The 27,245-nt window shown below is 29.8% G+C and overlaps 1 pseudogene; it reads right to left on the reverse strand.

Annotated features, from left to right (window-relative positions):
• Window positions 1-9,792: 9,792 nt before the first annotated feature.
• On the reverse strand, window positions 9,793-23,363 carry LOC149513438 (serine carboxypeptidase-like 51; annotated as a pseudogene).
• Between the last annotated feature and the right edge of the window lie 3,882 nt (window positions 23,364-27,245).

The raw sequence follows: 27,245 nt of genomic DNA on the forward strand, positions 1-27,245 counted from the left end.
AATTACAAATAACACATCATGGGCTAGTGCTATATGTATGGATTGTTGCTCATATGAGAAAAATTGCATTCTTTTGTCTTGAGTATTAAAGTTGATTTGGTGATAAAAATTAAGTTTCTCTAATTCAAAGTGATAAAAGTGATTTAGAGTCTAATTAAGTCATGGGTATTTTCTTGGACATAATCATTAAGTATTAAACATTTTGTTGATTATTGTCCAATTTTTATAATGTTGCATTTTGTGATTATAAAAATCTTTTACCTAAGACAATTTGTGAATCCCTTAAATATTATCTAGTCATATGAATCCATGAGAATGATTGTCACATGCATAATCAATAAGTTTGTTATATTATTTTGTTTCAATTTATCATCGTTTGATAAAGTGATTTTATGAAAGATCATGCTTATGCAACATGTGACGTGTGAAATTAAGTTTGGTTATTTTGAGAGCATGTGTTACGTGTGATAAATAAGTTTAGTATACTTATAATGTTTTAGTTTAATATATAACATAATTATGATTTGGAATTTTACACATTAAGTTTAAAGCCTGATAAAGTGCATAATGTGATATATATTTTTGAAACTCTTATTTTTCATGAATATATGAAACAGTATTATTGGTTATAATGATTTATGAAAGACATCAGATGTCATGCTAATCTACTACAGTAGTGGGAAAGTATTGTTGTTAAAAATTATGCAATTATATTATGAGAAATAACATGTGTTATAATTGCATAGTGAATTTATTTCACATAAATTGTCAGACTAGCTTTTAAAATCTTTTGCTTTTACAAAATACTTACTAAATCAAATATGCTCTCATAAGATATTAATTGTTTTATAATATTAATATTATAATATGTTAAGAGAGCAACAAGGTTATTTTTTAGCAAGTATTTGGAGCACGTTTTAGATATCATGAAATTTGGTAAACATTACTATAAAGATCTTGGATAATAAAAAATAAATGAGTTGTGAAAGCAAATAGATATGAATAAAAGTTCCAGTCTATAAAAGTAGACAAAATTAGTTTTGCAATTTTCAATATATTAAAAGTTTTGACTGAATGTGATATTGTTACAGCTTGCTAGGTTAATTAGCCTTAATGTTTTTTGTCACAACTCATATTTGGTAATATTGAAAATATTATATTCTTTACATGAACATGAGATTGGTTTATACCATAATCATTGTTTGTATATGTTTGTACAGAAAAAAAATGAATTGTTGACATTCATCATATACTATATATTGAGATTTATGGTATGAAAATTATAGATTTTGATTAATCTCATATATAAAGTATTTGCATTGGAAGATATTCTTCGTGGCCAATCAAATTTTTTATTTTGAAATTTCTTGTAGTCATGTTTGAAAGATTGAAATGTCATAATAAAGTATTATTAATTGTTAAGATAATTTACTTGGTAGTATGACATGCTAAGTATTTATATTGATTGAAAAGGTAATTATGGGCATGACTTGAAATTTTCAAGGTGTATAAAATGATAATGGGCATTCTAAGTTTTGATTTTTTAGTGATCTATAGAGGTACATTTAGATTAGTATCTTGCTTAGAATGATCATTGGTAAAAACAAACACAAGAACTATAATAATAATGAAATTTCTTATGTTGTTATGGATTGTCTCTGAGTTACTACATGTGATTACTTGCCTAAAATTGGTGATTATATGTTTATAATTTAGAGATAATTGTGAAACATTTTATGAAGTGAAAATATACATAAACCAAGAGAATTTATCTATCTAAAGGGGATATAATTTTGGAAGTCTTTGCATTTTTCATTATTTTAAAATGTGATCACACAAAGTTATGATATATTTTCTTTAAAAAAATGTCCAAGATTAAATTTATGATAGGGCACCTTGATTGTTTTGATAAAACTAGTAAAGATATTAACTTAATTAAAGTCTTATCTACTTAAATCATTGATTGGCCCTTGTACTCAATTTTAATATGTTAGGAAAGATGTCATCATAAGTTAATATCTGCCATGAGTGATAAGTTCTTGCATGTTTTATTCAACATAGTAAATGTATAAATTTTAATCACTTTAATTTATCAAATCATACATTTGTTGTTTAGTGTTTTATAATAGCCAAGAAGGTTAGCTTCCATGTAGGAAAGTTTTAGACCTTTTATGATATCTTATTTGTTTAAAGTAAAATTAAGAGTTGTTGAAATATAATTTTTTATTAATAAATATTTATTTTGGTTGTTTAACTCTCAATTGAGATATTGGTTTGATTATTTTGGTTACCATTATCAAACCTAACACTTATCAATTTTATAGGGCATATTGTTGTCATTTGTTGACAATGAGTTTTTTCTTTTGATGAACTCACACATGAGGGGGAGAATATTGTTTTACACTTCTCACACGTGTGAGAGTTTTGAGAAATGAAGTCATGTGCAAATAAGTAAACTATTTATTTTGTTTTTAATTGGTTCAGTTCCTTCCTTGATAATCATCCCCAAATTTTGTTGATTTAATTTTTAGAGAAAACAAGAATTTTAAAATCTTCTCTTGTTTCAATTCCCTTGTTTTGAATTATATATGAACTAATTTTTAAAGTTATTTTAAAGAATGATAATATAAAGGTTTTGACATTTTTTACAAAACTATTCTTTTAAAAGAAGTGAAAATTAGTGGGAGTTTTTTTGTATATATTTTAAAGTAGTAAGAACTCATAGATGCCCTAAAGTTTTTGTTTTAGAGATATCATATGTGTTAAGGTCAGTGGGAGTTAATAGGTTATTGATTAAGACATGCTTTAGATAGAAAAGATTGATAATTCAATGAATTCCAAATTTATTGAAAATGATCTCATGTTAAAACATTGAGATTTTATGTTGAATGAATGTATGAATATGAAATTTTGTTCATGATATGTTAGTAATTTGTAAGTGGTTTATTAAAGAGACATCATGAAAATCTAAGAATAATAGTGGTTATCACATTTGACATAAACGTAGACAATACATAATTTGTTAGGGCTCCATTTATTAAAATGCTTTTTATTATTATTCAAAGTTTAATTGGATCATGTTTGTGATTCATTGGATTGGTGGGAGTTATTGTGATTTGATTATATGATGACATATTTTCTCTATGCAAAGATAATGGGATTACTAAGCTCATAATATGGATATCTATAGGTATGGAAAATAGAACTTGTTAAGGTTTTGGGTTGATTATGGCAATTGATGCATTATAAATTTGCTTTTGAAACCATTATTGTTTTGAGTTTCTTTAAATAACCATTATAAATGCATTGGGTATGATTGCTAATTACCTAAAATATATAGATTGAAATGAATAAGTCCATGAGGTAGCATCAACTTAAGTAGACATAATTGTTTTATATATACATCATAGTTAATTTATATATACATTTATTATTGCATGTGCACATCTCATATTAACATGTCAAATTACAAAATCTTAAGACTTTGTATCTATTTAAGTATGACTTTAATGTCATCTAGGTATGTCTCATAAATGATACCAATAAGTAACCTCAAGGATAAAGAAGAGACATACAGGCACATCTAGATGCCATGAAGATTTCTTAGCAAGTTTATAGATATCAGCAAAAGGACTGACAATGAAAATAACACATTAAGATCACATTTAGGTGTTATTTTCCTGCTACACAACCACACTGAGATCCATTATCAATAAAGTTTTTGGTATTTATAACCATAGATTGGTCTTATGTCAATAAGGGGCATATTGGCTGCCATGATTCAATATTGGATAATTTTATTAGATAGGGTCATTAAGACGTTATCTCGAGGGCTAAATTGTTTCTAAAATTGTAGTCATATCAAAGTAAAGTAAATCAGCCTCGAGTCTTGTTTTTAAGTTAAGTTTTCTTAAAATCAAACAACCCAATTAATATTGACCAAGTGGAAGAATGTTAGAATTTTCCATAAATAGGCTACTATTAATTAACGATTTTAATTTAATAAAATTGACTGATGGATTTAGTCTTAATACAAGACAAACATGAGATCCCAATTAATTTAATGTGATCATCTAAATATGGGCTTTGCACATTTTACTGGATTGGTGTGGTATAGCAATTGTATAGGCCTTTGGCCTAGTAAACCTTTATAGGGAGGTTACTCGGGTTATTTAAATATAAGACTAAAGTCCCTTCTTCATTTCATATATTAGGTAACTATCAATTGAGAAACTGTTAACGAGAGAAGAACGAAGAGAAGACTATAGCCACTTTTAGGATCGTTTCACTTTCACGATTTCATGATAACTACCCAAACAAGTATACCTTATCTTTTCAATTAATGTATGGTGTTCTAATTTTCACATAATGATATTGGGTTAGTGCTTACAAGCACCTTACGTCATTTTTTTTTCTATTTTTTAGCTTTTCAACTTTTTTATATTTTTGATGGTTTTCACTTTAATTTAGATAAATTTTGTGAAAAACCGATGCCCTAATTAGGTTTTTTTTTTTACTTTTTTTGTTTTTTAATTAAATAAATTTTATAACAAAAAGATATGATGGATAGAGATGGCAAAACATTCGTATTCAATGGGTTTCAATTTGACCCAATTTGATAACATGGTGATTTTTTTTATTGGGTTTTTTACTTTTTTCATTTTTTTGTTTGTTTTTATTAGATGAATTTTTTAGAAGTAATGTCACTAGAGGTATTCACGTAACACCCCTATTTGTTTTTTTTATTTTCTTTTTTTTGTGTTTTTTATTAGATAAATTTTACAACAAAATAAGCTGGTTTATGTTTATAAAAGTTTTGAGGACCGTTAAATGAATTTTTTTTTAAATTTAAAATAGAGGCAATTGTCACTAATTTTTTTAAAGGTGTGATTGGCCACCTAAAAATTTATCTTTTCTAATAAAACAATAAAAACTAGTTTAAAGTTTATTAAAAAGATATTTTATTATAGGAAAATAGTGTTAGGTTCAGGGGTCAATTATGCATGAAAAAATATTAGAACCTTTACAGCATAACCCTAAATGAAACTTGAAATCCTAAACTAAACCTTGAAGCTTTAGTTGAAACCTTAAATAAAACCTTGAAACTATAAGTCTACCCAAAACCCTGAAACCATTATAAAATTTAAGGATTTGTATGAAAACTTCCCATGAAATAATTTATTCCCGAATGCTGCCTAAGTGATAGTGTGTTTAGGAAAATTTATTTCATTAATAATTTTCACATAATTCCATGTTTTAAAATAATAAAATTAGATAAAGAATAAAAATAAAATTAGATCTTAAATATAAATAGCCGCACCTAAACTCTACCTAGAGGTTGGAGAGTTCAGGTGATCTTTTTATATTTAAGAACCCAATTTCTAAATTCTCATCTTATCATCATTTGCTTATAATTCATTTTTAGATTAATGTTTGCATTCATTATGCATTTATATTTATTTTAATTATTGATGTTTAATATTAATTATATCATTCTTATTTTTACTGCATCAAAAGTTCTTTGAAAAATTTGTTTTAAAAAATTAATATAATAAAATTAAAATAGCATTTTGAGAAAGATAATTTTTAGTACTCTGCCTAGATGTTGGAGAGTTACTAATAATTATCATTTGCAAAGAATGTTGCTTTTACTTTTAAAGGAATTTTGTGGTGAATCTCAAATGGAAATGATTACTTTTGGATTTTGCCTAGATGTTGAAGAATTATAAGACATTTTTTTAATTTAAAGATTTTCACAATATTCCTATATAAAGATTTTTAATTATTTTTCTCTTTTTTTTAAGAAAAGGAAACTATTATTAAATCTTAAATGAAAACCATATTTATCCAAACCTATAGTTAGCATATGATTAATTCATACCAATTTTATGGGTGTTATAGGGGTGCTAATCCTTCCTCATGCATAACCGACTCTTGATCTCAATCTTGTTTTCACAGATCGAAAGCATCTTTTTAATAAATTTTAAATCCATTTTACTATTTTATTAAAAAAAAATTTTGTTTGGCTAATCATGCCTTAAAAAAAAAGATTAGTGACAACTCATTGTGTTTTCATGATTTTAAATTTTTATATCTAGAGATCGAGTTTTTAGACCAATACATTATGATAGCTTAACAACTCCACTGGGAACATTTTGAGAGTCAGGCCAAAAACTTTAATCATGCGCTATAAATAGTTTTGGATTTAATTGGTTTTATTTGATATTTAATTTAATTCCCTTTATTTTAAGTTTTAAAAAAATTAATAAAGTGCATGTTAGTTATTATCTTATTTTGATTTTGTTATTTGTAATTCATTTATGTTGTTTAGATTGATATACTACTTTGTAAATTTTTGCATATTCACTTATATACATAAGTTTTAAACTTGGGCTCTATTCTTATTAAGAGGAAGTGAAGTAGCAACATTATCATGAGGTGATAACTTTCATATTTATTAGTTAAACACTTTTACTCAGGTTGAACCCTTTCCATTTGTAGCTTGCAATGGGTGAGGTTTGGTGTGCCTTATTAGTCTGTAATGGATAATGATGTAAGGTATGATATGAGAACCTTTAGATGAATAAATCATGATCTATTATATCACAAGCCGTAGGAAGCCTACCTAAGGTAAAGCCATGTCGCCATTTTAGAAAATAATCAAAAGTTAGGACACTGTGTATATTCTGTTGTATTATATGGTTGTTATATTATTAGTATTATCTATTTGTTTTGGATTATTGATTCATTTTTATTTGTATAGTCTTTAACTTTGTTGCATACATTATATAGGCATTATATTTTAAGAGGGGATATTTGTTTTAGGTCAATCATTAGCAAAAGAAGAAGAAATGAATGATTAAGTGAAAAACACTTGAAAATGAAAGGATAAATGCCTCAAAATGAATCTTTCAAATGAAAGAATGATCATTTTTTCAAGCTATCTTTAAACACTTATTTTGGGCCTATTTATCCTTTTCTTTGGCAACCTTGAGCCTTGGCCTATGTTCAATCCTTAGAAAAGTCCATATTTGATCAAGTATGGATGCTTAAAGTTGAAGAGCTTCTTTGAGGAATTACCATAAAACCTGTGAACCATTTTTACCTTCCTTTACTAATTAATTTATTTTGGATAAGTTTGAATTCTTAAGTGCATGGTGTAGATAATCAAAAAAAGAAAAAAAAAGAAAAAAAGAGCAAAAAAAATGAATGATGAATGATAAATGTGGCTCAAGGGTGAAAACCCTACAAATGAACAGTCTAGAGCAAATCTTGAAAGCCTCAAAGTTATTCTTGATACTAACTAATAGCAAGCCAAACCTTTTTGAAAGATCTAAAGATATGAAGGTGCCAAAAGTTTGAGATGCATAAAGAGGAATTGATTTTGAAAAATTTAAGCCTTCTTTCCTTATCTTTAAATGACCTTCCAAAACTTTGAGCCCACCATAGCTGACCCTGACATCTATCAAAATGTCATATCTGAATGCTAAAAAAAGTGTCATACGTGTTTAATTTTCAAGGGATTCATGCTTTAGACAAACTTATATCCCATTTGTAAGCCTACAGTGAAAAATATACACCTTTTCTTTTATCTCTTTTAGGTGATGAAACCCTTTTTGATTGAACTAAAACCCTCACATATTGAATCATCCAATCTATTGGAAAGAAAATTTTCACCTTTTCCATTTCTAATAGGGAATGCCAACTTTCAAAGGACTCCTAAAGTCACATTTGTTTAGATATTTCATTGTCTTTGACTAAGAAATTTAATTATGTGGGATAAATTTTAATTTACCATTTTTGAGAAATTGTTGAATAACCAGTCACACTTTTTGTGAAAAAATTAAGGAATTCATGTTTGGTAAAAGAAAATCATTGAACAATGAGGACCTTTAGACTAGTTTGTATTCAAGAAAGAAAAAGGCTTTTTAAGAATAATGAATGTTGTTGAGAAAGAAAAAAAAAAAAGAAAAAAAATTCTTAAGTATAGTGGTGTGTCTTCTTGTTATGTCTAAACACATGTTACATATTGAGTGTTGCCTGTTACATGAAAGCGTGTTGAAAATGAAAAGAAAATCAAGAAAAACATGATGGAAAAATAATAAAAGGTAGAAATTAGTGAAAAGACCATGCAAAAATGGGTGGAGGAATAAAGAAAAGGACATGAGAAAATTGAAAAAAAGACCATTTTAGAAGGAAATTGAAATGCTAAAAAGAAATCAATAAAAACAAAATTTGAAAAATGAAAAATTTTGCATTTACATTTTCATGAAAAATCCTTTATCATGTAAAAAGAGTGTACATTTCCATCATGGTAAGGATTTTTACATCTACGTCCTCATATTTACATCATGAAGAAGGTCTTTACACCTGTATCATCGCAATACATTTGCATTGCTAAGGCAAAAATTTGCATTTGTATTGATCACTTGCATCAAGAGATTTTCCTTCATTAACACATCCCATCCTTTCCTCTTTCAATCAATCGATTTGAAATCTCCTACAATACACCAATCACCTTTAATCAAATTGACACATTCAGTAATTTCAGGCCAAAAGCTTTTCCTTCCTTTAACATCACAATAAGCATGAACATTGTAAATGACATAACTAAAATCAATTCTAACACAAAACCCAATCATAAACATCAAATTCCTATAGAGATCAAGTCATTCTTCTTAACCTCATCCTTATTTTAGAATTCCTAGAAGCCCTAGTAAAGTAGCAGTCACAACTGTTATCTGGTCATAGCTTTTGAATTACCCAATTTGAAAAGTCTTCCATTTTAGTCTTCTAAATAAAAGCCATGTTAGCCTTATTATCTGTTATCAACTTCTTCAAAATTCTCCACATTATAGAGCTACCTAAACCCCTAATGTTCCGTGATAATAACATCCTCATCTAAAAAAAAAAAAAAAACTTACTAATATGGAAAACACATCAAAAAACTTAAATGTTCAATATCACCCAACCCGTACTAAGTTAACAGTCCAATAGTTGATCATGTTCTTTAAGTTCCCTCAATTTGCTGATCTCAATGTCTTCTTCACAGCTTGCTAAACTCTTAACAACTTTCTTATTCCCTATGTTACTTTTGCCATGTCTCGTCTAACACTCTATGCCTGTTTTGAAAATCTCCATTTGATAGCAAGTCATTTGTAATCATACAATTGTTGTTCTTATGACTTATCAAAGCCTCTTTAATCCTCTCTTTCTTTCATTTTTTCTCACCTCTACATGATCTTAGTAAAATCTCTTCTTCGATATCCTCTAGGCTTTTATTTTTCTTGTCTTTCCTTCTATGATTTTTCCCAAGCCCTACCCCTTTTAGCAAAGTTAACCCCCATTATGAATGGGTTTTTGCTTGCATCTATTTATTTTACACCCATCACCAACAGGCTCAGAGGAAATCAAAATGTAGCCCACACCCTTTTCTTGATTTTGGACCTTTGAAAATCCACCTATGACATTGGTAGTGGGTCTTTTAATAAAACTTTGTTCCTTTACAGCAAGCCCACCATCATTCATAGGCCCAATCACTCTATTATTGTCAAAATTATTATTTAAACCTAGTGTACTCATAGACTTTTCAATTATACTTTTCGTGTCCAACCTGTAATCATCTATACTATCCTTGACTATTTCAGTAAAAACTAAAATATTAGCCTTGAGCCTTCCTTTTCCTATCTTAAGTCCTAAAAATAATTCTTCACCTAGCCCTCCATGATTCAAGTTGTAAGCCTTGAGCCTATTTTACACTACTATCAAGTTCCAAGATCAAATTGTTGGATTCTACAATACGACAACATCATCAGCTACATTCATTGCACCATCTTTGGCATCTTCAACCATGGAGTCTTGCAATTGTTCCTTTTCCATGTTATTAGAACTGTTGCCATAACCATTCTTAACCTAGTAGTTCAAAACATTGCCTATCTCACTATCTTTGTAGCTCTTGTAGTAGCAGTGAAATAGCAAGATAAATTTTTCACCTATTTCAATAACTTTGACTTGAAAAGACTTCACATTACATTTAAGATGAATGGTCTTATCAATCCTATTTATCTAATTAGTCCTTAACAACATAGCTCCCTTGCTAAACTCCTTGTACTAATGAAGCATTCTACCACCTACACTTAACATTTCCCTCAAACATTTGCATTATTTTTAACATCATAACATTTAAATTCGAGAACCTACCCATTAAACACAAAAATTATGGAGTCGCCACTAATCTTTTTTATCTATGTGTGATTGGCCACCTAAGTGAATTTATTCCTTTTAAGGTTATGCTAAACATAAACTAAAAATCTCTAAAAACAATGGGTTTTGGTTTACATTAACAGAATTAAGTTCAGGAGTCAATTATGTGCAGGGAAGGTTTTAGTAATCCATTACGCCTAAATTTGGTACCGCATTAGTCACATGTTATCTTATTTAAAGCCTTAATCAAAGATGATTTTTTGTCATGCAAATTAATCAATTCCAATCCTTTAATTTATTTACACAATAGGCTTATACAAAAATTCTATAAAAAATATTATAAGTCAAGCAACCATGCAAAATATATAATAAATCATGTAAAAATATCATGTAATAATATAAAATATCATAAAAAATTATCCTACAATAGTATTATCATGCAATAATATAAAATATCATGCAATAATTATCATGTAAATAATAATTAATCATAATCATGGAAATAAAAACTAACCATGCAAATAATTAATTATGCAACCATAAAAATAATCATGCAAATATATTTTTCAAAGTTTTTTTTTTTCATTGCCTTTTCCTTATCACATTATTTCAATCACACAATTAAATAATAATAAAAAAACCAAAATCAAAACAAAATCAAAATAAAAAATAAAACAAAAAAAGCAAAAACCTACAACAGTCAAATAGGTGGTTGGATCAGGAATTGTGAATTTGGGTTGGGTTTCTAGTAAAATAGCATAAAGGTCAAGGAAAAATCTTTTTTGTATGAAAAGGGTATCATTTTGCCTTTTGGTTAAAAGCCAAAATCCATTTTCACCTTTTTTTTTCTCCATTGTTGAGCTCTTTCTACCAAACTTGGTCTTTCCCTTCTTTTTTCTTTTCAAACATAGCCAAGCTAAAGTAATCAACAGCTGTTCAAACCCTAAAATCCACTGAGTTTCACTATCATGTTTCATCGAGTTCCACTGCTTGTCGGATGCCAAACCCAGAAAGAAACTCTTTTCCAATTTGCTTCATCTTTATCTTTTCTTTTCATTTCAAACCCAATAAGATCCTAGAAACTAGTGTTTACCTTTGTTTTTATCCCTGTTTGCGATTGCTTCAAGTGATCTTTAGCTCTGTTTCTGAATTGGGTATGTGTGGTTGGGTATGGGTCTTTTCTAGGTTGGTCAGGTGTAAGGTTCAAGTTTGCTTTTAGGTTTAATGGGTTGAAGCTCTCAGTTTGGTGAGATTTTCTAGGTTAATGAAAAGGCTTTTGGATTATGACTACTTCGTTAGTTGTCAAATTAGGTTTGTTTTATGAATTGCTTCTACATTTTTGGTCTTGAGACTTTGTGATTGATGATTTTTCTTTTGTGAGGCCAATTGTTGATTTTTCTGATTGTTGTATTACCTTTGTGTTGAGGCTCACTGCTGGCCGAATGTATTTTTTGGAACTTTATTACTGTTTGTTTTTGCCTCAATTGTTAATTGCTTCCAGCTTGTTATTGCTTCTTTGGTCGAGAATTCTTTGTTTTTGTTTGCTAGTTGATTCTAGAAATTGAGCTTCTTGCTTACTATTGAATGCTCCTATTAAGAAAATGGGGTCCAGTCCCATGTAAGTGATTTTGGACCAAGTAAAGGCCATGGGCCTTGATCTTTTATTTTACATAGAGCCCTAGCTACTTAATAAAAAAGAGGTGGGGTTGTTTTAGATGTGTGTCGAAAACCAAGCAGAGAAAGAAGAAAAGCCAGGAAAAGTAGAGAAAGAAAAAAGAGAAGGGAGAGTTAGTTAAACGGAAGTCGATCCGTGGTCCGATTGAGTTAGAACCTTGTCAGGAGGTTTATGATTCAGAGTTTTACATTCTGAACGGTGAAGATCGGGTTTAAAGCTCTCTAGGAACAAATCCATGGTGTATTTGTTGAGTCACTTATTTGGTGAGATTTCTCCAATTGTTTCTCTAGTTGTTGATTAGCTCTATTTTTAGCTAGAGAAGAACTTTGTATAACTATTATTTGATAGTGAAGATTTTTCTGGTGGCCCATGGTTTTTTTCCTCTACACTGGAGGGTTTTTCACGTAAATCTTGGTGTGCTTTATTTTTCCTGCGTATTTGATTATTGATTGTTGTCTATTGCTTTTGTATTGTTGTGATTATTGCTTCAGGCGCAATAAGTGGTATCAGAGCGAGGGTTATTTTGAGACATCGATACAGAAGCAACCCAGGATAGAAGTAAATTCTGTTTGAGATCATGGAGGGTGATACAGGTTCCATGATAAAATTGACAGCATCGAATTATTCAATTTGGAAGCCTATGATGGAGGATCATCTATACTGCAAAGATTTGTATGAACCAGTATTGGGTGATTCGGCTAAACCAGTAGATATGAAAGATGAAAGCTGGAAGAAGCTAGGTAGAAAGACGCTGGTTACAATAAAAAAATGGGTTGATATCAGCGTGTTCCATCATGTAGCGCAGGAGTCAGATGCTCACATTGTTTGGGAAAAATTGGTAGCATTGTATGAGAGAAAAATAGGTATGAATAAAGTTATGCTTGTTAAAAAGATTACAACTTTACAGTACAGGGATGGACGATCTGTTACAGAGCACTTGAGTGATTTTTAAGATATATTTAATCGGATGACTACTATGGAGCTTAAGATGGATGATGAAATAAAGGCGTTATTTCTTTTGGGTTCATTGCCAGACAGCTGGAATACTCTAGTTGTGACTGTTCTTAATTTAGCTCCTGATTATAAGGTGACATTGGAGATGGTAAAAGATAGTATGCTTAATGAAAAAGCAAGGCGAAAAGATGTAGACCTTGAGAATCAAGCTCTAGTCACAGAGAACATGGGTAGAAACATCGACAGAGGTCAGGACTCAAAAGGTCGTGGTAAGTCTAAACATAGATCCAAGTCTAGAGGTAAAGTGAAGTGTTTCCATTGTGATAAGGTGGGTCATATAAAACGAAACTATAGAATCTTAAAGTAAAAGCGAAAAAATGAGAAAGGCAAAAGTTCAGATGATGGCAATGTTACAGTAGTGAATTCAGATAGTGATTCAGTTACTTTGATTTGTACACATGGTGATTGTAATCATGTTAGTGATCTCGGCATTGAGTGGATAGTTGACATAGGAGCGGCATATCATTGTGTTCCTAAGAGAGAGTTGTTTACAACTTACAAAGTAGGAGACTTTGGTTGTACCAAGATGGGAAACAAGAGTGTATCGTAAATTGTTAGGATTGGTGATATTGTTGTACAAACTAGTACAGGCTGCATGTTGACTTTGAGGGATGTCAGACACATTCCAGATATGAGAATGAACTTGCTTGCTATTAATGTCCTTGATAAGGAGGGATATGAAAGTCGACAAAAGAATGGACAATTGAAGCTTCTCAAAGGATTTATGGTAGTTGCAAAGGGAAAACTATGCTGCACAATGTATAAGACATGGATGCAATTGAACGGTAACCAGGTAAATACCGTTGAAAATGATGCTTCAGCAAACTTATGGCACAGGAGGCTGGCACACATGAGTGAAAAAGGGTTACAGGTTTTGGCAAGGCAGTCTCTCATTCCCTTGACCAAAGGTATGTCTCTCGATTCATGTGATTATTATTTGTTTGGTAAGCATCATAGAGTTTCTTTTCATAAAAGTTCTCAGAGAAAAGAAAATAGATTGGAATTAATTTATTCTGATGTATGTGGTCCCATTGAAGTTGAGTTATTAGGTGGTAGCAGATATTTTGTTACTTTTATTAATGATGCTTCACGTAAGACTAGGGTGTATATATTGAAATACAAAAGTCAAGTACTACAGTATTTTTAAAAATTTCATGCCATGGTTGAAAGGATGACAGGGTTACCCTTGAAGTGTATTCGAATTGATAATGGTGGGGAATACACATCTAAAGGCTTTGAAGAGTATTGCTCAAAGCATGGGATCGGGCATGAGAGGACAGAACCTAGAACACCGCAGCATAATGGTATAGCTGAAAGAATGAATCACACCATTATGGAAAAAGTCAGATGTATGTTGAAGATGGCAAAATTACCAAAGCCATTCTGGGGTGAAGCAGTCAACACAGCTTGTTATTTACTTAACAAGTCATCATCAGTTTCTTTAGGCTTTGACATTCCAGAAAGAGTGTGGACAGGGAAAGATACTTCATACTCTCACTTGAAAGTTTTTGGGTGTAAAGCATTCATGTATGTGTCGAAAGAGCAGAGATCAAAGCTTGACAGTAAAGCTACACAGTATGTGTTTGTAGGATATGGTGATGAGGAATTTGGCTACAGGGTATGGGATCCAGTAAAGAGAAAGACAGTCAGAAGCAGGGATGTGGTCTTTCATGAAAAAGAAATCATAGCAGACTTTGAAAAAAATGAGAAGACTACACAGGTTACTATTGAGTGTGATGTTTCAACACCGACAGGGATTTCATAGGAAAGAGCCACAGATGGTGAAAATGAGCAAGAAACAGAACTTGGGGATATGAATGAGCCAGCTACAGTTGGTGATGAGCCAAATGCTATTAGTTTTGAGCAGGGGGAGCAATCCTCTCTACCTGAGTGTGTTGAACAGGGGGAGCTACCTTCGGCATCAAATGATGTAGAGTCTCAGCCCAAGATATCTATTAGAGAGCGTAGGCCATCTACCAAGTATCCAAGTTCAGATTTTATTTTAATTACCAGTGAAGGAGAGCCAGAAAGCTTTCAAGATGTGCAGGCTACTTCGGATAGAGAGCACTAGTTAAAAGCAATGAAAGAAGAGATGGAGTCATTGCGAAAGAATGGTACTTATGATCTTGTTAAACTTTCAACAGGGAAGAGCCCATTAAAGAATAAATGGGTGTTCAAGTTGAAAAAAGATGGTGACAAACTAGTGAGGTACAAAGCTCGATTGATAGTAAAAGGTTTTTCTCAAAAACCAGGCATCGATTTTGATGAGATTTTTGCTCCAGTTATAAAAATGAGTTCTATTCGAGTGGTACTGGGATTGGCAGCTAGTTTGAATCTTGAACTTGAGCAACTTAATGTTAAAATTGCATTTTTGCATGGTGATTTGTAGGAAGATATTTATATGAATCAGCCTGAGGGTTTTGAAGTGAAAGGGAAAGAGCACTTAGTTTACAAATTGAAGAAAAACTTGTATGGCTTGAAACAAGCTCCGCGACAGTGGTACAAGAAGTTTGATTCTTTTATGGTGAGTCATAGCTATAAAAGAACAGCAGTGGATTCTTGTGTGTATGTTAAACAATTTTCTAATAGTAACTTCATTATCCTATTATTATATGTTGATGATATGTTGATTGTAGGACAAGATGCTAGTATGGTTTGCAGGTTGAAAGAACAATTGTCTAAGTCCTTTGATATGAAGGATTTAGGTCCAGCAAAGCAGATTCTTGGTATGGATATTATCCAAGATAGGAGAGCTGGAAAGCTGTGGTTGTCATAGGAAAAGTATGTTAAACGAGTGCTTGGTAGATTCAACATGCAATATGCTAAATCAGTTAGCAGTTCACTTGCCAACCATTTTCATCTAAGTAAGAAATCTTGTCCAGTGTCTAAGGAAGAGCAACTAGCTATGTCTAGTATTCCTTATTCTTCTGCAGTCGGTTTTTTAATGTATCTTATGGTTTGTACAAGGCCTGACATTGCTCATGCAGTTGGTGTAGTGAGCAGATTTCTTTCTAATCCAGGAAAGGTTCACTAGGAAGCAGTGAAATGGATTTTTAGATATTTGAGGGGTACCTTAAAAATGTGCTTGACTTATGGAGTTTCACAACCAGTTCTAGAAGGGTTTACTGATGCTGACATGGCAGGCGATCTTGATGGTAGGAAATCTACTTTAGGGTATTTATTCACTTTTACAGGAGGAGCTGTATCTTGGCAATCTAAGTTGCAGAAGTGTATTGCTTTGTCAACTACAGAGGCTGAGTATATTGCAGCAACCGAAGCATGTAAAGAAGTGCTTTGGATGAAACATTTTCTTCTTGAATTGGGGTTGAATCAGAAAGAGTATGTGGTATTTTGTGATAGCTAGAGTACTTTAGATTTGAGTAAGAATATCATGTACCATACTAGAACAAAGCACATTGATGTTAGATATCATTGGTTACGTTCAGTGATTGAAGAATAGCAGATGTTATTGAAGAAAGTCCATACTGATAAGAATGTAGCAGATATGTTAACTAAGATACTTCCTAGGGAAAAGCTTAAGCTTTGCAGTAACTTGGCCGGAATGAGTTTCCTGGCCAAGGTAAATTCCAAATGAAACTGCTATGGTGATGAATCTCCTCCTAATGGGGCTAAAGGGGGAGATTGTTAGGAAAATGGGGTCCAGTCCCATGTAAGTGGTTTTGAACCAAGTAAAGGCCATGGGCCTTGATCTTTTATTTTACACAGAGCCCTAGCTACTTAATAAAAAAGAGGTGGGGTTGTTTTAGGTGTGTGTCGAAAACCAAGCAGAGAAAGAAGGAAAACTAGGAAAAGCAGAGAGAGAAAAAGAAGAAGGGAGAGTTGGTTAAACGGAAGTCGATCCGTGGTCCGATTGAGTTAGAACCTTGTCAGGAGATTTATGATTCAGAGTTCTACATTCTGAACGGTGAAGATCGGGTTTGAAGCTCTCTAGGAACAAATCCAGGGTGTATTTGTTGAGTCATTTATTTGGTGAGATTTCTCCAATTGTTTCTCTAGTTGTTGATTAGCTCTAGTTTTAGCTAGAGAAGAACTTTGTATAACTATTATTTGATAGTGAAGATTTTTCTGGTGGCCCGTGGTTTTTTTCCTCTACATTGGAAGGTTTTCCACGTAAATTTAGGTGTGCTTTATTTTTCTTGCATATTTGATTATTGATTGTTGTCTATTGCTTCTGTATTGTTGTGATTATTGCTTCAGGCACAACAGCTCCAACCTTTGATTACTTGAATTGTTTGTGCTCTTTGCTTAATTGTTACTGATTGCTTGGTTCTTCTCTAATCATCCCTTTGTGTTCAGATCAATGCTCTTTATATATGTATTCAATCCCTCTCGGATTGGAAAACTTTAAATTCCACTGAATCTAAGAAAATTTTCCTAAGATTCAATCTTGCATAATCTTCCATTTTTCCAACTCTTACCAAAATTAACCCATCGTTAAATTCCAAAATCTGAGATTGGATCCAAAGTCAAACAAATCCAAGATTTTTAGGAATTCCAATTCCTAGTTTTTCTTCTTTTTTTTTTACCTTTTTTATTTTTTGACCAAAATAACATTAAAATTAAAATTAAAATTAAAAATCAAAATTGAAATTTTTGGGTTTTTAATCCTTCGACCCAAAATTTTTGTATTAAGACCCAATTCATGATTGAAGTTCATTTTGGTATTAAAAAATTTTCCAAACAAAATGGGTTGTCTATAGTTGCTCCTCTTTGTGCTAGTATAAAAATGTATGCATTGTGGATATTTATTTTATAATTTTTTTAAAATGCTACCTTAGTGATAATGATTTTTTTAAGCAGGAATTTGCCTTAATACTTGAAATTTATAATTTCCCAAACTTGTGATGTATTGCAATTGTCTCTTAACTCATTGTGTAATTAAATGTATAAAATTATTCTTGATGAAATTTTGAGTAATAAAATGCTTGGTCTTAAAAATAGTCTTGAAATATATGTTATCCTGTGCTTAAATATTTGTTTAAAATTAAATCTTTGGCTCATGCTTGTGAATTTATGTATGATGAACTTCTTGAGTTTAATGAAATATACATTAATTATTGTTTCACCTATAGTCTTGATCAAGTATGTTTTTATGATTAATTTGTTCAACTTGACTTTGAAACTTATGTCTAAAATTATATGTTTTAAACTTGACTTAAGTTAATATAGCTTTACTTATGGTGCTTATTCTTTTAACTTAAGTCAATAATGATCATTGTCTATATTCGTGTTGACATATTTATCCTTTTGTGGTAAAAACTTATTAATTGTATATGAATGTTGAATATGTCTTCCTTGTGCTTGTTATATCTATACAACCTAAAAGGATTGATATTCATACATTAAAAACTTTAGCTTTAGAGTCACCATTGTGCTATTTAATGTTTAAGTAGTGATGGCTACCCGGCTTTGCCTGATTTGTTCCAGAATTAGTATTTGATTAAGTTTAAACTTAAACAAATATGTGTAGTGAACATGTTAGCCTTGAATTGATCCTTATTTTAAGATGACAAAACATTAAGCTAAATAAGTTTGATCAAGATTTTGAAAAAGATTTATTTAGTATACGTTCTTAAGTTTTATATTTTAACACTAAAATAAATAATATGTTTTTCAAAGTGTAAACAAACTTTTCTTTGTGTTTATATTTCTCAAACCAAATATATCTTTAAATATTATTTATTTGAGCTTAAATGAACGTCCAATTGTTGTTTTTAAAGTAAACTTATTTATTTTAGACTTAATGCAATTTTGAGAATATTAATTTTAAGAAATAAATTAACTTAAAAAAATTATTTTACAACAATAAAGTTTTTCAACATTGAATTTCTTTTATTTTTCTGTATTAATTCACAAAGTTTTAATATTTAAATTTCATATGGTTAGAAAGTTCTTTGAGTTTACTTTCTAGTGGAGCAAACAAAATCAAAATTCAAATTTTTTGAGAAAAAATTTTAAATTTTTACTAGACACTTTATAGTTGTCTAAAAACTGCACAAAGAGTAGATTTGAAAATTCACTATAATTTGTATACAATGAATTAGATAATGAATTTTATATGGATAGCAAGTCCTTTAAGTCTAGTTTCTAAATCTTTAAATGGTTTTTAATTTGGATTTGTATAACTCAAGATATGATTAAGTACGTGAGTAGAGTGCAAAATAGGAGACAACCACCTTACTAGACAGGATCAATCCCCTAAAAAAAGGATCGATTGGTTTTTTATCCAAAATAAAAATTTTGCTCCAGGTTTGAAAAGGGATTGATCACCCAAACTAGAGGATTGATCACTTAAAAAAGGGATCGATTGGTACCAAAAAGGAATCGATCCTCTATGCTCAAAAACATTTCAACAACTAGTTTTTTTTTTTTTTAGCTTCCAACGAGCATTTCTTCTTCCAAACCATCCCCAACGATTAATTCTTCAATTTCTTTATAAATTAGGCACTTCAACATACCAAGAAAGTTGATGAATTAAGAGAGTAAGAACAAACAAGTTATATTTTCCTTTTCTTAAAAAATCAAGAGTTGTTAGAGCTTTAAAATCTTATTTTTTGTATTTGTTGCATCCAAGCTATACTGTGTTGTTCATTCATTAAATTTTTTTGTACTTAATTAGGCAAACACTCAACCTTGAGAGGTATTTTAGTTTGCAAAAATTATTTGGCTTATCTTATAAGCAAAAGGTGAGGTATCCTCTTGATATTGTAAGGGTAGAAGTTGTTATCTAAACCTTAAAAAAAAGATATGGATTTAGTACAAGATATGTTTGTATCTTGTAAGAGTTTTTCTTCAATTAATGGATTGAAGCCTTGATGTAGACAACAAGAAGAGAAGATGTAAGTGCCTTGTAGAGAAGGACCGAACTTTTATAAATCTTTGTGTTTGATTTTTTTATCCCTATCTCTTTATTTTCATTGTTGATTATATTTACTTTTAGATATATAAATTATTGTCATTTGCATCATATTGTGATAATGATTTTAATTTTCTATTCAATTATTTTGAAATCATTGTTTGGGAAGAATTTGGAGAAATCCAATCTCACCTAGAAAGCTAACATAACATAAAGTAATCATTTAATACTAATTTAACATTGTTAATTGCTAATTCTAGAAGAATTGCAGACAAAAATTAAAAAAGTAAAGACAAAGACTTCTTCAAACAACTATTACAAAACTAGATGAGTTGTAAAGCTACGTAGAAAAATATTCTTTGACTAAGTATAATAAACTCATCTTTTCCACCTTTTAAGGTACATTTTTATCTTTAGCTTCTAAATTGTAAGGTACATTAAAATCCATAGATGATAAAATGAATAAAAAACTGATAAAAATATTAGATAACATATTTCAATATAGTAAGTTTTCACTTTAGTATAGGCTTTGATGAATGATTCAGATATCAAGATATCAGCATGTACAAAAATATAAAATGTTGAATGAGTTTGCCTAGTAGAATCATCAATTGTTACAAATTAAAAGTTTTAAAAAAATTTCTCAACCTTCAGTAAAAGGTAAATAAGTCATATATATAATATATGATATGTTTTTCAATGACAAATAACATATCTCAAATTAAACAAAAAGAAATAATGATAATATTGGCTAAAAATGTTTTAAAATATGGCATTGATTGTATAAAACTATTACTACTACTTTTTTACTTAAAAATATATCGATTGATGCAAACCCTAGCATTCAATAACTTGAACAACAACAAACATGTTAGCCATTGCAATAAGCCATTTTGGTTTCTCCAATAAAATGATGAAGTTGCATTGAACAACGTTGTCAAATATCCAATACCCAATTAAAGCAACAGGGAAATAGCACAGGGCCATAACTATATAGCCAACTATTACACCTTTGGCATGGGTCTCTTTGATGGCTTTTTAGGTGTAGATGGAATTGTAGCTTCTATCTCCAAGACCACATTGCACCCAGCATAGGCAAAAACAACATCTTTTAAGGCACTGAAGAAGTCAACAACTGTTTCTGTTATAGTATTAGCTTTGTAGCCATATTGCACATTTAGCTGAATACCCTTTTGCTATTGAAGCTCTCATCGCAATCGTAGAGTAACTGTATGTCAAGAAAATCACCAAATCTTGCATTAACATAATATTAGCCACTTTATTTATATGAAAGGATTTAATACCTTAAGGACATGACTGCAACTACCAATGAGACATAGCAATGGAATTGAAGTTGGGAAGGTGAAATAGCACAAAGTGAATAGAGGCAAAAATCATAATGAAATATGTTTGTTTTTATCTATTTACAGCTGTTGCTATAGACAGTGTCATGGAACTTCTTCCATGATTGTCCTATAGTAACCATGTAAACTATGCAAACACCAACCGAAAAAGAATATAGAGGATAATTGACAATCAGACATTTGCAACTATATAATTTAATTTTAGGTAACTTCTATAATCACTGAGTTATCCCTCTGATGTTTGAAGAAATAATGATGTCTTAAAACTTGATTGCAAAGTCATAATGTACTTACTATAAATAAATAAGGACAATTTAATGCCATACCACCGAATTTCTATAGGCATCAATTACTGACACAAATTGAATCCAAGTATTTGTTGTTTCAATATATTCACCATCTTTGAGTTGCACTCAAGCATATATGAAGCATAATAACACATGTTTATTGCTCTAATATCATATTCATCTGAACAACTAACAAATAGTAAATTGAGAAATGCATTTACAATTATTGTTTATAAGTCATAAATATAAATAGTTTCCAATTTAGAAGGTTTTTTGTTAACTAAAATCATACTCATTCATCTTCAAATAATTATTTATGTTTGATTTGGTACATTACAAACCTAAGAATATATCAGAAACTTTCTTAGCTTTCATTTCTTTCTCCAAAAAAAAAAAAAGTAGTACCAATTAAACTTCTTTAATGACCCAAAGTAAGAGCCACGGGTTTTTATTTCCAATCCATCATATGAGAAAAATCTAGTAGCACAACTTTTAAACTTCCTTGTTCCATATTTTACCAATTATCAATGAAAAACATTTTTTTAGTTCGTTTTTTCATCCTAAAAGGTAGTAGTTTTTTTTTTTTTTTGGTTTTACACTAACAAAAACTCCAACGAGAGATAGCTTACATGAAGATTTGCTTCAGCCATTTTTTTAATCTGTGTTGCTTTTCACATTTGCAATTGTTGCAGCCATTTATGCTTTTCCTAACTCTTAAGCTTTTTGTGACTTCAATTTAGCTTCTTTTTCCTACAATAACCAAGAACTAACAACTTGAGTTCATGATTTGTTACAATTGATTTTCCAAATGGGATTTTATTAGATAACATATACATTTAATTACAAACATTTGATTCTTGCAAAAAGAAAATCTCTAGACTTGTTTGATTTTTCTAAACCATTTTTGTCTAGTTGTGAAACATTCTTAAGAAAAGGCCTCAAAGAAAACTCTAGCATCTAGATTGAAGAAAATCTTAAGCTAATACCAATGAAGGCATTCAATTCAAAATTCATTGCCAGGTCGAATACATTATGGATTTAACAATTTAAATGAAGCTACTTACTACAAAATCCTTTTGGGAGATTCAACTATCTCCCAAGACAACTCTTATAGTCCAAAACTTCAAATGCACATCAATACGTAGTAGGAAATTCAATTTTCTATACAAAACAAAGTCTTTCTTTTCACTAAAAAAACGCAAAGTCAAGCATTTCCTCAAGCAGTTGTTTACCTCCAAGTTTTAGCTTTAATTTTCCAACTTCAATAAATTTTAGAAATGATAATCGGAAAATGACTACAAATTTTCCTCCATAAGACTCTAACGTAATATACAAAGGATTTTTCTAGAAGATTTCAACTGTATTAAACAATTTCATCAGCAAATTAGTTAAATCAATGGTTGATTCATTATCAGTTTTCGTCAACAATGTTGTATCCCCCATATAGTTGTATCCTATTCTAATTAGGTTGTCCTATATCACATTAAAATCATTAAATTCCATTAAAACTAAAAAAATTATAGATAAGCTTTTTTGGTACTGAGAATAAAGCAAAAATTTGAATTATGGCTAAGTAACTACAAACAAAAGATTTTCAATTTTTAACCAAGTTGAATTTGTTGGCTTTAAGTTGGTGTGCAATGGCCAAATCTTCTCAAAGTTTCCAATTCCAACACCTAAGGCACCAAATATTGAGAAGAAAACAAACATGGAAGCAATTTCAAGGTTGAAGCAGAACTAAAATTCAATCAGAACTAAAAAACTAAACTTTAGCTTTTCAAAATGAAACATTAAATAGAAATTTTAAACAATATTTGTCTCACATTTCAAGTAATGCCAAATTGATAAAGAAAGCTTACAAGTCCACCCATGTAGCCATAAATTATAGGCCATGGCTTGGAAGGTTGTTCAACTCTAGAAAGACTTTTATAAAGCCACCAAATTTATTGACATAAGATAATTGGCATTATAGTGTTAAGACTGCTGATTGTAGATGAACAAAAAGAAAGAAACATGCATGTAAGCAAAAAAGAAAAAAAAAAACAAAATCACCATCACTAGAATTTACCCCATAATTTTTATGAAATTTATAATTCAACTTAACATAGACAAATTCTAAACCAAACTTACTTTAAAATCAAAATAGCACAACAACTTACAGCAATAATCGAAGCAAAACCATAAACGTATTGTGGATCTCACATTTCAACTTGACATAAATAGTTCAAAAGGTTAAGTGCAAATGTCAAATGCTTAGATTTAAGGTCCATTCCAAAAAAGAAATCAGAATTATTATCATCATAATAGTTTGATTGGAGTTTGCATATAGATAAATAGAAATGACCATATATATTATATGCACACATAAAGAGCAAATATGATAATAAAAATTCAATTGCTTTAAGGTTCATAAAATATAAAGAAAAAAATCAAAAGAGGAAAAAATGATTTCTTCCTGGAGTCACAGAAGATTAAGGGTTAATTAAGTATCATCCTTGTTTGCTTTGAGTGCATATACATCGTTCGATCATAATCGGTTTTTGCAACCACTATCTTCCCCATTTTTTTACTTTACACCATCCATTCCCCATACAAAAACCAAACATGCAACAATAATTAAACAAAAAACACAAACCAATCTATAAAAAAACACAAACATGCATCATGGTGTAGAAAATAGAATCATTAACCTTGGCATTATAGTGGTGAGGTGAATATTCGCATAGTATAAAGGATCTATGCCAAACTTGTTAAACATCAAGCATGTTGCCAGCAAGGTAGCAAAGACTTTACGAATCTAGCATTGAAAACTTTTACAATAAAAAAAAACCCACATAACCACCAAAAAGATTGAAAGAAAAGAAAGAAATAACAAAATTACAACCATTGATCACAAATTAAAGTTTTACCTTGATGGTCAGATCAAGCGGGAAGACCTAGGCAACGCAGTTATGATTCAAAGCATGGTTTTGAGTGGAGTGATAAGTAGTACAAAAGAAAAGGGAACAAAGCTTGTAAGTGCTATTGATAAGAAGTGGTTGATGGACGTCAGAAAGGAAAGAGTCAAGGAGGTGATCAAAGGAAAGATCAAGGGAAAGAGGAGGAAAAAACTTAACGAGGGAAAGGAAACAGTCAAGAAGATGGTATATTTGAAAAAGGTAAAAAAAAATCTATTTTAAAAGGAAAGAGTTGAGAGATGGTCAACACGTGTTAGGTTTAACTATGATTGTCATCTAGGTGTTAAGCAAAGTAAATAGCAAAAAAAAAAGGGACAAATATCAAGGTCAAATCCCTTAAGGGATCCTTTTTATATAGGGTAGTATTTATATGATAAATGGCCTATAGCTTAAGTTAAGATTTGAAGGCATATTTTGTTTTGAAGGAATAGATCTCTTGTAATTTACAACTTGTACTTAATAAACAAATTTCTATTGCCTATGATAACTTAGAATATGAAAATTTTTTTCTAATAATTGGTATAATTTTTATCAATTAGTATTTTTTATGTTACTAATGAATATTTCTTGTTAAGAATTTTTTTAAGTCTATGCAAAGAGAACTTAAAATGAGCATGAATAAGACAACAATCTTTTTAAATTTCAAGTATGGCAAGCAAAGAATGTCATCTTCATTGATCAAGCCTAAATACCTTAAGAACTTGTTGAAAATTTTTGGAATGGAAAACCCAAAGCTAAATGAGCACAAAAACTAAACTTGATAAGAATTAAGGTAAATGTGTTGAATCTAAACTTTATAAGTCTATGATTGGTTCATTGCTTTATCTTATTACAAGTAGACCATGTATAATGTTTAGTATAAGCTTTAATATATGATTGTTTTGATATGTGCATAATATATACATTTATATATATATATATTATATTTTGATTACTTTGAATGCTTTTCATTAGAAATTATGTGCAAAAATATGATTTATGCTTGAATGGGTTAACATTTTACACAAATTAATCACCAAGCTACTTGATAAAGATTGCTTTAATACTTTTAAAAGCTTAGATTGATTAAATGCACTTTGATCAATATTCATGCTTAGCACTTTATTGCTTTGATAAGATTAATAGTTTTTGGCACATGAATATTTATTTAAGATAATCTTTTAACATTCCTATGAGTTGAATAGATTGATTTCTTGATCTTTAACTGTTTTGACTCATGGATTATGAACTTATGCTTTGAAATTTCTAAACATGTTCATTGATTTGTTGGAGATAAATTGTATCTTAGGAAAAATACCGTGTACCATGTTGTTTCTAAATGATTGTATCCTTGTGGGTATATTGCCATATGTGATTTGAAATATATTTGCATATGCTTGTATGATTTTGCTTGAAATATAATTTTTGAATTGTGCTTAAATGCTTTTATACACTAGTATGACATGATTTGAACCTTGCTTATGAATACTCAGCTTTTATTAAATTATGCATGAGATATATAGTTTATGTTGAGAATTCATTTGGATAGGACACATCTATGGAAGAATGGTTTTATCATAAGATACTATTAAGATACATTTTAAAATCTTCCATACATGTTTGAGATATGTTGCTTATTGAAAGCTAGACATCTAAACTAATGAGTTATGCTTATCATGCAAATATGTGTCTATGCTTGATATAGAATGTAAATATCTTAGGTTTAGATTCTAGCTTATATCATTAATGCAAAAGTTGTGTGGTTTAAATTGATCACCTTTTTTTTTATTAAATGGAATAAACCTTAGAATGCAATTTTGATTGAATTAAAATGATAACATTTTCTTTAACATTTGGTATGAGTTTGATTACATGCTCGCATGATATTGTCATTTCATTTTCTTAACACATTTTGCAATGACATGATTTGCACTACAAGATAGAAAGGCATTAGCAATGGAATTTTTCCTCACTAATGCTCTTTATTCCATTAGTAATCATTAAAAATCTATTAAAAAGTATGAAGTTGCTAAAAGTTTTTCGTCGGTAATGAGTTTTCTATTGCTAATATGAAATGCATTAGTGATGGAAATTTCTATCAATAAAACTAATTTTCATTTAAAATAATTTTAAAAAAATAAATGTAAATTTCCATTGATAATAATAATTAACAATGAAAAATTTCATTGCTAATTGAAATTTTATTTCAATTTTTTAAATATAATTATCAAATTTCATTGGTAAAATCTATTAGCAATGAAAAATTTCGTTGCTGAAAATGTTATTTTTTAAATTTTATAATTAAACCTATCGATGAAGGTTTTTACCAATAAAAATTTATGTCAGTAAACCTTATATTTTGGATCTAAGGATTGATCCTTCTCACAAAAAAAAAAGAAAAAGAAATCAATCTTTTTAGCATTTAGGTCATTTTTAAGGAAAAGATATATCATTTTGCGTAATAAAAATAATGAATACTAAATATAATGCATTTTTTTGTATAAAATTCTTTATTGTTTTGATAATCCAAAATGTTAGAACTTAGATTTAGCCCCAGGTATTACTACAATATCGCTTCACCCTTAAATGCTCATTATATTCAATACTAACATATAGACCTATATCCACATTACAACTAGACTCTAGTCAAACACTTAATTATCATGTGAATTGTAGAAATGTCAATAACCAATCACTAATATGTTATCATGCCAATCGTATTACATTCTACTAATAAAGTTATAGTTCATACTTCAGTTGCACTATCAAGATTTGTTGAGTTAGATGCCTTTGAGTTGCCATGACCAGTTCTTTTAATCTCCATGTATATAACCTGAACATTAAAATTTTCATAGAAACATGTTAACCATGTTTTGCAACAATGGCAAG

The sequence above is a fragment of the Durio zibethinus genome, chromosome 19 (assembly GCF_047325235.1).
Source record: "Durio zibethinus cultivar Kanyao isolate XHJ-2024 chromosome 19, ASM4732523v1, whole genome shotgun sequence".
In the NCBI taxonomy this organism is placed as follows: domain Eukaryota; kingdom Viridiplantae; phylum Streptophyta; class Magnoliopsida; order Malvales; family Malvaceae; genus Durio; species Durio zibethinus.